The 14,188-nt window shown below is 45.0% G+C and overlaps 1 protein-coding gene across 1 annotated transcript in view; it reads left to right on the forward strand.

Annotated features, from left to right (window-relative positions):
- rfx4 (regulatory factor X, 4) overlaps positions 1–14,188 on the forward strand; it is a 126,885-nt gene that overhangs the window by 99,814 nt on the left and 12,883 nt on the right. The window lies entirely within an intron of this gene.

Consider the following 14,188-nt stretch of genomic DNA (forward strand, 5'->3'; position numbering starts at 1 on the left):
CCAGGCACTAAATGTGGGCAAAGTCACCTGCAGCCATGTCCCTTACATTGGCTGGAGATAGAGAGAGATAGAGATAGGGAGAGATATAGAGAGACAGATGACAGAAAGGCAGAGAGAGGGGAGAACGAGCATAATAGAGAGAGGGAGAGAGTCAGAGAGAGAGACAGACAGAGAAACACACACAGAGAGCCAGGGAGAGAGGGACAGAGAGACAGGCAGAGAGGCAGAAGAGGGTGAGAGGGAGAGCAAGATAGAGAGATGGAGAGAGACAGAGACAAACTGAAAGAGTGTGATGGGGAGAACACATAGGGATCTTCAGAGGGATCAGAAGTGGAGGGTGTCTCTTGGGATAGAGAGACAGACAGACAGACACACACACACAGAGCTAGAGACAGAGAGACAGACAGTGACACACACACAAAGACAGACAGGGAGAGAGAAACAGAGGGAGAAAGAGAGAGAGACAGACAGACTGGGAGGCAAAGACTGAGAGACAGCGAGAGATAGAAAATAATCAAGAGATAAAGAGAATTAAGATAAAGATTAGCTTTATTTGTCACATGTACATTGACAGTGATGAAATGGTTTGAGAGGTTGGTAATGACTAGACTGAACTCCTGCCTCAGCAAGGACCTGGACCCATTGCAATTTGCCTGTCACCACAATAGGTCAACAGCAGACATAATCTCAATGGCTCTTTACATGGCCTTAGACCACCTGGACAACACAAACACCTATGTCAGGATGCTGTTCATCGACTATAGCTCAGCATTTAATATCATCATTTTCACAATGCTGATTGAGAAGTTGCAGAACCTGGGTCTCTGTACCTCCCTCTGCAATTGGATCCTTGACTTCCTAACCGGAAGACCACAGTCTGTGCAGATTGGTGAGAACATATCCTTCTTGTTGACAATCAACACTGGTGCACCTCAGGGGCGTGTGCTTAACCCACTGCTCTACTCTCTATATACACATGATTGTGTGGCTAGGCATAGTGCAAATACCATCTATAAATTTGCTGACGATACAACCACTGTTGGTAGAATCTCAGGTGGAGACAGGAGGGTGTATAGAAGCTAGATTTGCCAACTAGTGGAGTGGTGTCGCAGCAACAACCTTGCACTCAGTGTCAGTAAGATGAAAGAGCTGATTGTGGACTTCAGGAAGGGTAAGATGAAGGAACACATACCAATCCTCATAGGGGGATCAGAAGTGGAGAGAGTGAGCAGTTTCAACTTCTTGGGTGTCAAGATCTCTGAGGACCTAACCTGGTCCCAACATATCGATACAGTTATAAAGAAGACAAGCCAGCGACTATACTTCATTAGGAATTTGAAGAGATTTGGTATGTCAACAAAAACACTCAAAAACTTCTATAGATGTACCGTGGAAAGCATTCTGATAGGCTGCATCACTGTCTGATATGGGGTGGCTACTGCACAGGACGAAAAGAAGCTTCAGAAGGTTGTAAATTTAGTCGGCTCACCTTGAGTACCCAGGACACCTTCAGGGAGTGGTGTCTCAGAAAGGCAGCATCCATTATTAAGGACCTTCTGCACTCAGGGCATGCCCTTTTCTCACTGTTACCATCTGGTAGGAGGTACAGAAGCCTAAAGGCACACAATCAGCGATTCAGGAACAGCTTCTTCCTCTGCCATCCAATTCCTAAATGGATATTGAACCTGTGAACACTACCTCACTTATAAAATATATATTATTATGTTTATGTACTATTTTTAATATATTCAATATACATATACTGTAATGATTTACGTAGTTATTATTATTATTATTACTTTATTATTTTTCTTCTTCTATATTATGTATTGCATTGAACTGCTGCTGCTAAGTTAAGAAATTTCATGACACATGCCGGTGACGATAACCTTGATTGTGAAATATCAAAACATCCAGTGAAATGTGTCAATATACACTGATACGACACCATGTACTGTCCCATCATGAAATGTATTACCAAACACCGATATGTCACCATGTACCGTCCCACCATGAAATGTATTACCAAACACCAATACGTCACCATATACCGTCCCACCATGAAATGTATTACCAAACACCAATACGTCACCATATACCGTCCCACCATGAAATGTATTACCAAACACCAATACGTCAGCATGTACCGTCCCACCATGAAATGTATTACCAAACACCGATACGTCAGCGTGTACTGTCCCACCATGAAATGTATTACCAAACACCGATACGACACCATGTACCGACCCAACCTGAAATGTATTACCAAACACCAGTTTGAGGATGTGCTGGAGGCTACCCACAAGTGTCACTATGCTTCTGGCGCCAACAGGGCATGCCCATAACTCACTAACCCTAACCTATACATCTTCAGAATGTGGGAGGAAACCTGGGCATCCAGAAGAAACCCATATGATCATGTGGAGAACGTACAACCTTCTAATAGACAGCAGTGAGAATTGAAGCTAGTGACTGATAATAGCACTACACTAACTGCTACGTGACCTTAACACCCAGATGTGTAGACAGAGAGGAGGAGGAGGACAGACGGAGTGAGGGGGAGCCAGAGACAGACTGGGTTACAGTCGGTGCTGTCTCATCGAGTGAGGGGGAGCCAGAGACAGGCTGGGGGTAGAGTCGGTGCTGTCTCATCACACTTGGCTGACATTTGACTGGATTGGATGCAAATGCTCACATCAAACAATAATGATATTTCTTTACAGTAACTGAGTGCAGTAAAGCAGCTTTATTGTAACAACTTCCCCGGTGCGACAACCATGATGCCAAATTCAACACCTATCTGCCTGTACTCCTTGCCTGATCTTATGACTGTCTAGATGCCTCAGACACCACAATCGTATCTGCCTCCATCCCCATCCCTGGCAGTCCATTGCAGGCATTCACCAATCTATGTAAAAAAATTTGCCTCTCACATAAATTTAACCTTCTCCCTTCTCACCTTAACCTGTGCCCTCTCGTATTTGACTTTGGCAGGTCAGCTATTTTGAACTATGCTCCTAAACTATGTTCAAAGTAATTTTATTATCAAAGTACATACATGTCCTCAGATAAAATCCTGCGATTCATGAGCTTGCGGGCATACTGTAATCCAAGAAACACAATAGAATCAATGAACAATCCAACAGGACAAACAACCAATGTGAGAAAAACATCACCAAACTCTGAAAATTTAAAGGAAAATAATAATAATAATAATAATAATAATAATAATAAATAAGCAAATATCGAGACCGCAAGATGAAGAGTCCTTGAAAGTGAATCCGTTGGTATGGGAACAGTTCAATCACTGGACAAGTGAAGTTGAGTGATTTTATCCTCTTTTTGTTCAAGAGCCTTTTGGTTGCAGGGCAGTAACTGTTCCTGAACCTGGTGGTGAGGGTCCTGAGGCTCCTGTATCTCCTTCCTGATGGCCGCAGCAGAAAGAGAGCACATCCTGACTGGTGGGGGTCCTTGATAATGGATGCTGCATCCCTGCATCAGCACACCATGGTAGATGTGCTCAGTGGTGGGGAGGGCTTTACCCGTGAAGGACTGGGCCATATCCATTACTTTCTGAAGGACTTTCTGTTCAAAGGCATTGGTGTTTCCATACCAGACCGCGATGCAGCCAATATACTCTCAACTACACATCTATGGAAGTTTGTCATGCTGAATCGTTGCAAACTTTGAATGAATGCCGTGCTTTCTTCTTAGTGGCATTCATGTGCTGGACCCAGGGCAGAGCCTCTGAAATAACAATACCAAGGTATTTACAGTTGCAGACCCTCTCAACCTCTGATCCTCTGATGATGACTGGCTCATGGACTTCCAGTTTCTCCCTCCTGAAGTCAATAATCAGTTGCTTGGTCTTGTTGATGCTGAGTAAGAGACTGTTGTAACACCACTCAGGCAGATTTTCAAACTCCTTTCTATAATGCTGATTCATCACCAGCTTTGATTTGGCCAATGGCAGTGATGTCGTCAGCTTTGGAGCTATGCTTAGTCTCATACTCATAACTGTAAAGCGAGTAGAGCAGGGGGCTAAACACACGGCCATATGAGACACCTGTGCTGATGGAGATCGTGGAGGAGATGTTGTTGCCAATCTGAACTGACTGGGATCTGCAAATGAGAAAATCCAGGATCCAATTACATGGGGAGGCATTGAGGCCAAGGTCTTGAGGCTTTGTGATTATTGTGGGATGCCCACTCAGTTGATACATTTATACACCATCTCCGTATTTAGTTAACCTTGCTTTTATCTAACATCTTTTTGTCTTTTATTTTCATGTTTGCACTTTATCCCATTGTAAAGCATTTTGAACTACATCAGCTGTATGAAAAGTCCTCTATAAATAAGTTATTATTATTATCTGTACCCTGAATTAAGACTATCTGTCTACTCTGTCTCTTTTAATTCTATAAACCTCAATCTCTCCCCTCAGCCTCCACTACTCCAGAGAAAACAACCCACACAGATTCGAGGTTCAGGGATGTCTCATTTTGAGTCCACAGCATTCTGAAGTGGGAGGGTGAGCAGCCTAAGGTTGTGGTCAATGTCCATACCAATGACATGGGTAGGACAACTGATGAGATCCTGTAAAGTGAGTTCAGGGAGTTAGGTGCTAAATTAAAGGCCAGGACCTCCAGGTTGTAATCTCAGGATTGCTCCCCATTCCACATGATAGTGAGGCCAGAAATAGGAAGATTATACAATTTAACATGTGGCTGAGGAGTTGGTGTAGGAGGGAGGGCTTCAAATTTTTGAATAACTAGGCTCTCTTCCAGGGAAGGTGGGATCTGTACTTGAACTGAAGGGGGACTAATATCCTAGTGGGAAGTTTGTTGGTGTAGCACTGTGAAGGTTTAAACAAGAGTTGCAGGGGGATGGGAACCAGAATGCCAGAACAGTTAATGGAGTGGTTGTGGAGAAAGATATTGTTAAACCTGCATACAAGATCAGGAATCAAAAGGGCACAGTGGGAGTAATGTTCAGAGCTGCGTATATTTCAATGCAAGGAGTATTGTAGGAAAATTGGATATGTACCTGGATGGTAGGGGCATTGAGGGCTTTAGTCTGGGTGCAGGTCAATGGAACTAGACAGATTAATGTTTTGTCACAGACTAGATGGGCCAAAGGACCTGTTTTTGTACTGTACTGTTCTATGACTCTATGAATTGCCAATATCTCCTTATTGCTCAAACTCAGGATGCTACAGTGTCGTGAAGCTGATAATTAATTATTCTTTTGAATACACAGCCTGTAAGAATTTATATGTGGAAAGAACTATTTCTGTTTGGCTGTTCCGCACCAGTTTATATCTGTGGAGTTTCTAGATTTAGAAGCATAAGATAGAAAAGGGACCTTTTATTTTCTGGGGCTGATTTTCCAGGATGTTTAACAATGAAGAATGGTGCCTTAAATTGCATCTTGGCATGTTGGCCATCTCTCATTCCTCAAGTATTCTCGGCATGTGTTCCTGAAGCTGTGACAAACAAGGATTTCGTGTCTGGCTCTTTGATGAAGGGATATAATATTGAATCTATCAAGAAATTAAATTTAGGCAAAACACAAAGTTCATTACTGATAACACACACAAAAAGCTGGTGGAACACAGCAGGCCAGGCAGCATCTATAGGCAGAAACACTGTCGACATTTCAGGCCAAGACCCTTTGTCTCATCTTGGCTTGTTGTTTGAATTTCCAGTATCTGCAGATTTCCTCGTGTTTGTTCATTACTGATAATCACATTTATTATTAGATCATCAATGATCGATTGTATTTTACCATAAGTAATCAATCCCTCACTAAGCCCTCTCATAGACTCAGGCAGAACCACAAGACAGAAACAGACCATTCTGTCCATCTACACCATGTTGAACTATTAATCTGCCTAGTCCCTTCGACCTGCACCTGGACCATAGCCCTCAATACCCCTCCCATCCACATACCTATACAATCTTCTCTTAAATGTTGAAATCGAATCCGCTGGCAGCATGTTCCTGTATTTTAATTTATTAAGGTTAAATGTGCTAAAAACTCTCTTTATGATCCTCTCTACCTGTGACATCTCATTCAAGGAATCATGGATCTATATTCCCAGATCTCTCTGCTCTAATGCTGTTTCTCCTGTTTGACCAACTGTAAATACAGTCTATTACCAGTGACACTAATCTTTCACCGTGTACTCACCACCTGCTCTCCAGCTGTTTCACACACCTCAGCCTTTCCTCTTGTACCTGTGGTAAGGACTCACACAGAACCAGCTTCCAACATCTCCATTTCCATCATTGGGCACCTCTCCAGTAATTGGCATCTTTGTATAATCAAGCAGAGAAGGAAGCCATTTAACCCATAAATACCTGGGCTATCCCACTGGAGGCCAATTAGCCCATCGTGTCTGTGCTAGCTCCCTGGAAGTGCTCTCCACCTGATTTGCAACCCCTTCTCCGTTCTTCTCCACTGTCCCTACACGGTCGCCCTCCATACATTTAACCTATGACTCTGAACTATCCTGTGGAGTTTGTTTCTACTGCTGGACGAACTTGGGCCATTTTATCTTATCTTATGGCTTTCTCTGGTGTGACTGAGGTTGAGGGGAGACCTGATAGAGGTTTAAAAAAATCATGAGAGGCATAGATAGATAGACAATATCTTTTTCCTAGGGTTGAATACCAGGTCTAATACCAGGTGGCATGCATTTAAGGAGGTGGGGGGGGGGGTAATTTCAAAGGAGATGTAAGGGCCATGTTTTTTTACACAGAGAGTGGTCAGTGTCTGGAATGTGCTGCCTGTGGCAGTGTAGAGCCAGAAACATTAGGGACATTTAAGAGATGTTTGGATAGGCAGATGAATTTGAGGGAAAGGGAAGGATATGGACATTGCTTAGGCAGAAGAGATTAGTTAGTTGGCCATTTGAACAGCTACAGAAATGATCTGTATGAACACCATGCAAGATAAGTTTTTCACTGTATCTCGGTACATGTGACAACAAGAATCAATTCACCAATACCAATCTCCTCTGTACCCTCTGCCTGCCTTCTGATAGTGTGGTGACCAGAAATGAAGACAGTACTCAAGCAGAACTTCTTTGATTTGTTTCATGAGCATAAGAGAACGATAGGAGATTTAACAGATGTAAACTCCATTTTGAATGGTACAGAGCTTGCATGAAACTGGAACTAGAGGTCATGGGTTAATGTGATACATTTAAGCAGAACATGAGGCGGAGCTTCTTCACTCAGAGGGGCGTGAGACTGTGGAACGAGCTGCCAGCAGAAGTGGTGGATGAATTTTCAATTTCAATGTTTAAGAGACTTTTGGACAGGTACATGGATGAGAGGTGTACAGAGGGCTAAGGTTTGGGTGCAGGTTGATGGGACTAAGCAGAATAATAGTTCAGCAAGGACTAGATGGGCTGAAGATATTATATGATTCTATTCAGTCTGTGAGTCCTGAGAACTCTGCCCAGTGTCAGCTCTTCCTGTGTTACCCACCACTTCTCACTCAATCTGTGTCTGACTATGCCAGGGTCACCAGGATGAACTGGGCGTCAGTAATTGAGTGTCACTGTGTGTCCCTGCGATAACATGCAAACTGTCACAATGTGAGCAAAGGAACAAGGCCAGTGTAGACTGTCACATTGGGAGGAAAGGAACAAGGCCAGTGTAGACTGTCACATTGGGAGGAAAGGAACAAGGCCAGTGTAGACTGTCACATTGGGAACAAAGGAACAAGGCCAGTGTAGACTGTCACATTGGGAACAAAGGAACAAGGCCAGTGTAGACTGTCACATTGGGAACAAAGGAACAAGGCCAGTGTAGACTGTCACATTGGGAACAAAGGAACAAGGCCAGTGTAGACTGTCACATTGGGAACAAAGGAACAAGGCCAGTGTAGACTGTCACATTGGGAGGAAAGGAACAAGGCCAGTGTAGACTGTCACATTGGGAGGAAAGGAACAAGGCCAGTGTAGACTGTCACATTGGGAGGAAAGGAACAAGGCCAGTGTAGACTGTCACATTGGGAGCAAAGGAACAAGGCCAGTGTAGACTGTCACATTGGGAGCAAAGGAACAAGGCCAGTGTAGACTGTCACATTGGGAGGAAAGGAACAAGGCCAGTGTAGACTGTCACATTGGGAGCAAAGGAACAAGGCCAGTGTAGACTGTCACATTGGGAGGAAAGGAACAAGGCCAGTGTAGACTGTCACATTGGGAGGAAAGGAACAAGGCCAGTGTAGACTGTCACATTGGGAGGAAAGGAACAAGGCCAGTGTAGACTGTCACATTGGGAGGAAAGGAACAAGGCCAGTGTAGACTGTCACATTGGGAACAAAGGAACAAGGCCAGTGTAGACTGTCACATTGGGAACAAAGGAACAAGGCCAGTGTAGACTGTCACATTGGGAGGAAAGGAACAAGGCCAGTGTAGACTGTCACATTGGGAGGAAAGGAACAAGGCCAGTGTAGACTGTCACATTGGGAGGAAAGGAACAAGGCCAGTGTAGACTGTCACATTGGGAGGAAAGGAACAAGGCCAGTGTAGACTGTCACATTGGGAGGAAAGGAACAAGGCCAGTGTAGACTGTCACATTGGGAGGAAAGGAACAAGGCCAGTGTAGACTGTCACATTGGGAGCAAAGGAACAAGGCCAGTGTAGACTGTCACATTGGGAGGAAAGGAACAAGGCCAGTGTAGACTGTCACATTGGGAGGAAAGGAACAAGGCCAGTGTAGACTGTCACATTGGGAGGAAAGGAACAAGGCCAGTGTAGACTGTCACATTGGGAGGAAAAGAACAAGGCCAGTGTAGACTGTCACATTGGGAACAAAGGAACAAGGCCAGTGTAGACTGTCACATTGGGAGCAAAGGAACAAGGCCAGTGTAGACTGTCACATTGGGAGGAAAGGAACAAGGCCAGTGTAGACTGTCACATTGAGAGCAAAGGAACAAGGCCAGTGTAGACTGTCACATTGGGAGCAAAGGAACAAGGCCAGTGTAGACTGTCACATTGGGAGCAAAGGAACAAGGCCAGTGTAGACTGTCACATTGGGAGGAAAGGAACAAGGCCAGTGTAGACTGTCACATTGGGAGCAAAGGAACAAGGCCAGTGTAGACTGTCACATTGGGAGGAAAGGAACAAGGCCAGTGTAGACTGTCACATTGGGAGCAAAGGAACAAGGCCAGTGTAGACTGTCACATTGGGAGGAAAGGAACAAGGCCAGTGTAGACTGTCACATTGGGAGCAAAGGAACAAGGCCAGTGTAGACTGTCACATTGGGAGCAAAGGAACAAGGCCAGTGTAGAATGTCACATTGGGAGGAAAGGAACAAGGCCAGTGTAGACTGTCACATTGGGAGCAAAGGAACAAGGCCAGTGTAGACTGTCACATTGGGAGCAAAGGAACAAGGCCAGTGTAGACTGTCACATTGGGAGCAAAGGAACAAGGCCAGTGTTGACTGTCACATTGGGAGTAAAGGAACAAGGCCAGTGTAGACTGTCACATTGGGAGTAAAGGAACAAGGCCAGTGTAGACTGTCACATTGGGAGTAAAGGAACAAGGCCAGTGTAGACTGTCACATTGGGAGCAAAGGAACAAGGCCAGTGTAGACTGTCACATTGGGAGTAAAGGAACAAGGCCAGTGTAGACTGTCACATTGGGAGCAAAGGAACAAGGCCAGTGTAGACTGTCACATTGGGAACAAAGGAACAACTAGGACTAGGCAGACTGTCACAAGCAGAGCACAGGAACAGGGTTGGCACAGAATGGCATAATCAGAGCACAGGAAAAGGGCCAGTTCAGACTGTCACAATGGGGGCACTGGAACAGGACTAGGCAGACTGTCACAACTGGAGCACAGGAACAGGGTTGGCATAGAATGGCACAATCAGAGCAGTGGAAAAGCGCCAGTTCATTCTGACACAATGGGAACACTGGAACTGGGTTGTGCTGAGTGTCACAATGGGAGCTCAGGAACAGGACTGGGCAGACCCTCACAATGGGAGCTCAGGAACAGGGTCAGTGCAGTCTGTCACAATGCAGGGAACACAAGAACATGGCCATTGCAGACTCTCATAATGCAGGAAGCACAGTAGACCATCACAATGGGAGCTCAGGTACGTGGCCATTGCAGTCTGCACATTGCAGACAGCTCAGGAACAGGGCTGGTGTAATCCCTCACAATCAGAACACAGGAACAGGGTGGTGCAGGCTGTCACAACGGGGGCACAGGAACAAGGTTGTTTTGGACCGTCACAACAGGAGCACAGGAACAGGGCCAGTACAAACTGTCACAGTGGGACAACAGGAATAGGGCCGGTACAGACTGTCACAATTGGAACACAGGAACAGGGTCAGGTAGACTGTCACAATCAGAGCACAGGAACAGGGCTACTGTCTACTCCTTCACATGAACCAGACACAAATGATACTGCAGGTTCTGGAAATCCAGATCTACACCCAGAACTTGCAGGAGGAACTTAGCAGTTCAGGCAGCATCTATGAAGTTGTCATTTTGGGTGGTGAATGAGGCAGAGCAGATAATATCATCAAGAGCCCCTCCCATTGCAAAATTCTCTCTTCTTCCCTCTCCCATCAGGTAGAAGATACAAAAGCCTGAAAGCATGTACTACTAGAGTTAAGGGCATCTGATAATTCCATTGAAATCAGAGTAGTGAACAGTAAATAAGATGGAGCATTGACCCTTTTGCCCTATTGTCAGCTGGGACTGCACTTTCTCTGTGACCCTTTATTGTGCACGCCATAAACACACTATATTCTGCAGATGCTGAAAAATCCACAGAAACAGCCACACAATGCCCGATGAACTCAGCAGGTCAGGCAGCATCTATGGAGGGGCATAAACATTCAACATTTTGGGCCGAGATCAATGTGTATTCCTCTCCAGATGTTGCCAGACTCACTGAGCTTCCCCAGTATTTTGTGTGTGTCATATGAACCAAAGTCTCCTGTTACCCCTGCAGGGCATGGGGCTGGGCTGTGGGGTAGGGGTTCGCTGGCTTGCTGCTGGGACTTCTGAAGTGATCAGTATTTATTTAACTTAATACCAGCCTGTGTACTGAGTCCTGCTGGCCTGATATTACGTGGCTATGTTGAACATGTGAGAGTGTCTGCAGTGAATTTCTGCAAGAATTTAGCTGCCAGCATCGGGAATGTTCTGGGTGACATGGACGGGATTAGCTGGGAAACAGTTAAATCAGGAATTAGCCAACTGAGCTATTTTCTTCATCTATAAGAGCGGCCTTGGAGTCTGTGAACCCAACAACGCACTCTGAAGGCAAATGTTTTGCTGTTTAAACAGAGCCCTCATTCACACTTTGCATAATGGCTGGCGTACAAATCTGAATGAGAGGGACTTTATTCTTCTTACTTGAACTTCAGCGAAGGGGAATAGGAGAGAGAGAGAGAGAGAGAGAGAGAGAGAGAGTGTGTGTATGTGTGTGTGAGAGCGCGAGACGGAGAGAGACAGACAGAGGGGAAAGAAAGACAGAGAGAAAGAGAAAGGGAGAGAAAAGAGGGAGGGAGAGTCAAGGGAGAGGGGGAGAGAGGGGGGAGAGGGGGAGAGGAGGGAGGGGAGGGGGGGAGAGTGGGGGAGAGGAGGGGAGAGAGGGGGAGAGAGGGGGGAGAGGGGGGAGGAGGGAGGGGGAGAGGGGGGAGAGTGGGGGAGAGGAGGGGAGAGAGGGGGGAGAGAAGGGGGGAGAGGGGGGAAAGGGAGAGAGATTGAGATTTAACTGCGTACTGCTCCAAGAATTTCTGACCTCTGTTATTTCTCTATAAACACCCCGTAATCTTTCCCATTACTTGGATGCAATCAATGCCATTTTAAAGTCCCCCATCGCGAGCTGACCTGTCTAATGAAACTTCCTGTCAAAGAGCCTTCCAACAACTATAGCCTTTGTACTTGCTGACATCACTGGAACGCAGTGTTTCAGCCTCGATGTGCTGAAGAGCTCTTCGTGTCAGCGGATGTGGAGTGTGAAGGGTGATTGTGGTGGCCTGGGCAGACATCCGAACAGATGGTCCAGCCCTGGCCACTTCAATCAGGCTCAGTAAGCAGCTTGACCAGCAGGCGGGAGGAAGGGGTAAGTGTTTGGGACACTGCTGTTTCAGGACCAGAAACAGGTTTAATGTCACTGGCATATGTCATGGAATTTGTTTTGTGGCAATAATATGTTGCAGTACATAATAATAAAAATATATAAATTACAATAAGAAATACATATATATATGTATGTGGTCATGTGCTGGGTGATAGGAGTCCTTAATGACAGATGCCATCTTTTGAAGAAAGTTGTTTGGGCTAGGTCAGGTTAGTGGTTGGGTTTTGGTTGTTTGGTCTCTCCTTTCACAGCTGGTAGCGCAAAGATACTACCTCAAGAAGAAACAATAACAGAATGCAGAATAGTGTGTAAAAGCTACAGAGAAAGTGCAGAGCAGGCATATGATAAAGTGCAAGGGCCACAATGAGGCAGATCTTGAGCTCAAGAGTTCACCTTTACTATCCTCATTCAGCACTTCATTTAGCAGGACATCTGTCTTCAGTTGCAATGGAGAGCACAAGAGCACAGTGTTGACCACTCAATGTTCTGTGGATCTACTGATCTGGCCACAGTGAAACTCTTTAGATCTGGGCACCAATGCCATAGAATGATAGGGAAATATTATGCAGAAACAGGCCCTTCAGTCCATCTTGTTTGTACTGAGTTATTATTGTGCCTAGTCCTATCGATCTGCACCAGAGCAGCACTCTCCATACCCCTACCCCTACCGTCCATGTACCTATCCAAACTTCTCTTAAATATTGCAATCATACCCACATCCACCACTTCCACAGGCAACTCGTTCTACACTTTCACCAACCTCTGAGTGAGAAATTCTCTATGTTCCCCTTAAGCATTTCACCTTTCACCCTTAACCTATGACCTCCAGTTCTAATCTTCTAGTGTCACCAGACTTAAGTGGAAAAAGCCTGTTTGCATTTATCCTATCTATAATGCTCATAATTTTGTATACCTCTATCAAATCTCCCCTCATTTACAGAATAAAGTCCTAACCAATTCAAGTTTTTCCTATAACTCAGATGCTCAAGTCCCTGCAACGTCCTTGTAAATTTTCTCTGCACTCTTTCAATCTTATTGGCATCTTTCCTGTAGGTAGGTGACCAAAACTGCGCACAATACTCCAAATTAGGCCTCACCAACATCTTATACAACTCCAACATAACATCCTGTACTTAATACTTTGAGTTATGAAGACCAACATGCCAAAAGCTTTCTTTACAACCTTATTCTCCTGTGACACTACTTTGAAAGAACTATGGGCCTGTATTCCCAGATCCCTTTATCCTACCACACTCCTCAGTGCTCTACCGTTCACTGTGTAAGACCTACCTTGGTTGGTCCAACCAAAGCACAACAACTTGCACTTGTCTGCACTAAATCCCATCTGTTATTTCTCAGCCAATTTTTCCAGCTGGACCGGATCCTACTGCAAGATTTGATAGCCTTCCTCACTGTCCACTACACCCCCAAACTTGGTATCACAGGTGATTTCTTCTCAAACCTTCAAATCCATCCCTGAACAGACCAGGTTGAATAATTTACAGTACATTTGTTTATTAACTCAATTCCACTGACAAAATTTGCATAATTGGCAACTTGAAAACGTAGATACTCGCTATGTAGCGGGTAGAAGAGATAGATGTCTGGTTACTTTCTGGCTCCAAGCACTTCTTCACAACACTGGCCAAAGTTATTCAGCTTGATGCATGTCAGGACACTGAACCCTGGAAACAAAATGGAGATGAGAAGAAGTGAGGGGTAGTCCTGAGGCAAAGTGACTGGTATTAGTTTAGACTCTGTCCATTTAGAACAGAAATGAAAAGAAATAGCAAAGATGAGCTGGAAGCCAGAGGATTGGGAAACTTTTAAAGAGCAACAGTAGATAACTAAAAAGGCAATATGGAGAGAAAAGATGAGGTACAAAGGTAGCCAAGAATATAGCTAGCCAAGAATATAAAGGAGGATAGTAAAAGCTTCTTTAGGTATGTGAAGAGGAAAAAATTAGTTAGGCCCTTGAAGGCAGAAACGGGTGAGTTGATTATGGGGAACAAGGAAATGGCAGAGGAGTTGAACAGGTACTTTGGATCTGTCTTCACAAGGGAAGAC

This window comes from Hypanus sabinus, chromosome 8, assembly GCF_030144855.1.
Source record: "Hypanus sabinus isolate sHypSab1 chromosome 8, sHypSab1.hap1, whole genome shotgun sequence".
Lineage (NCBI taxonomy): Eukaryota > Metazoa > Chordata > Chondrichthyes > Myliobatiformes > Dasyatidae > Hypanus > Hypanus sabinus.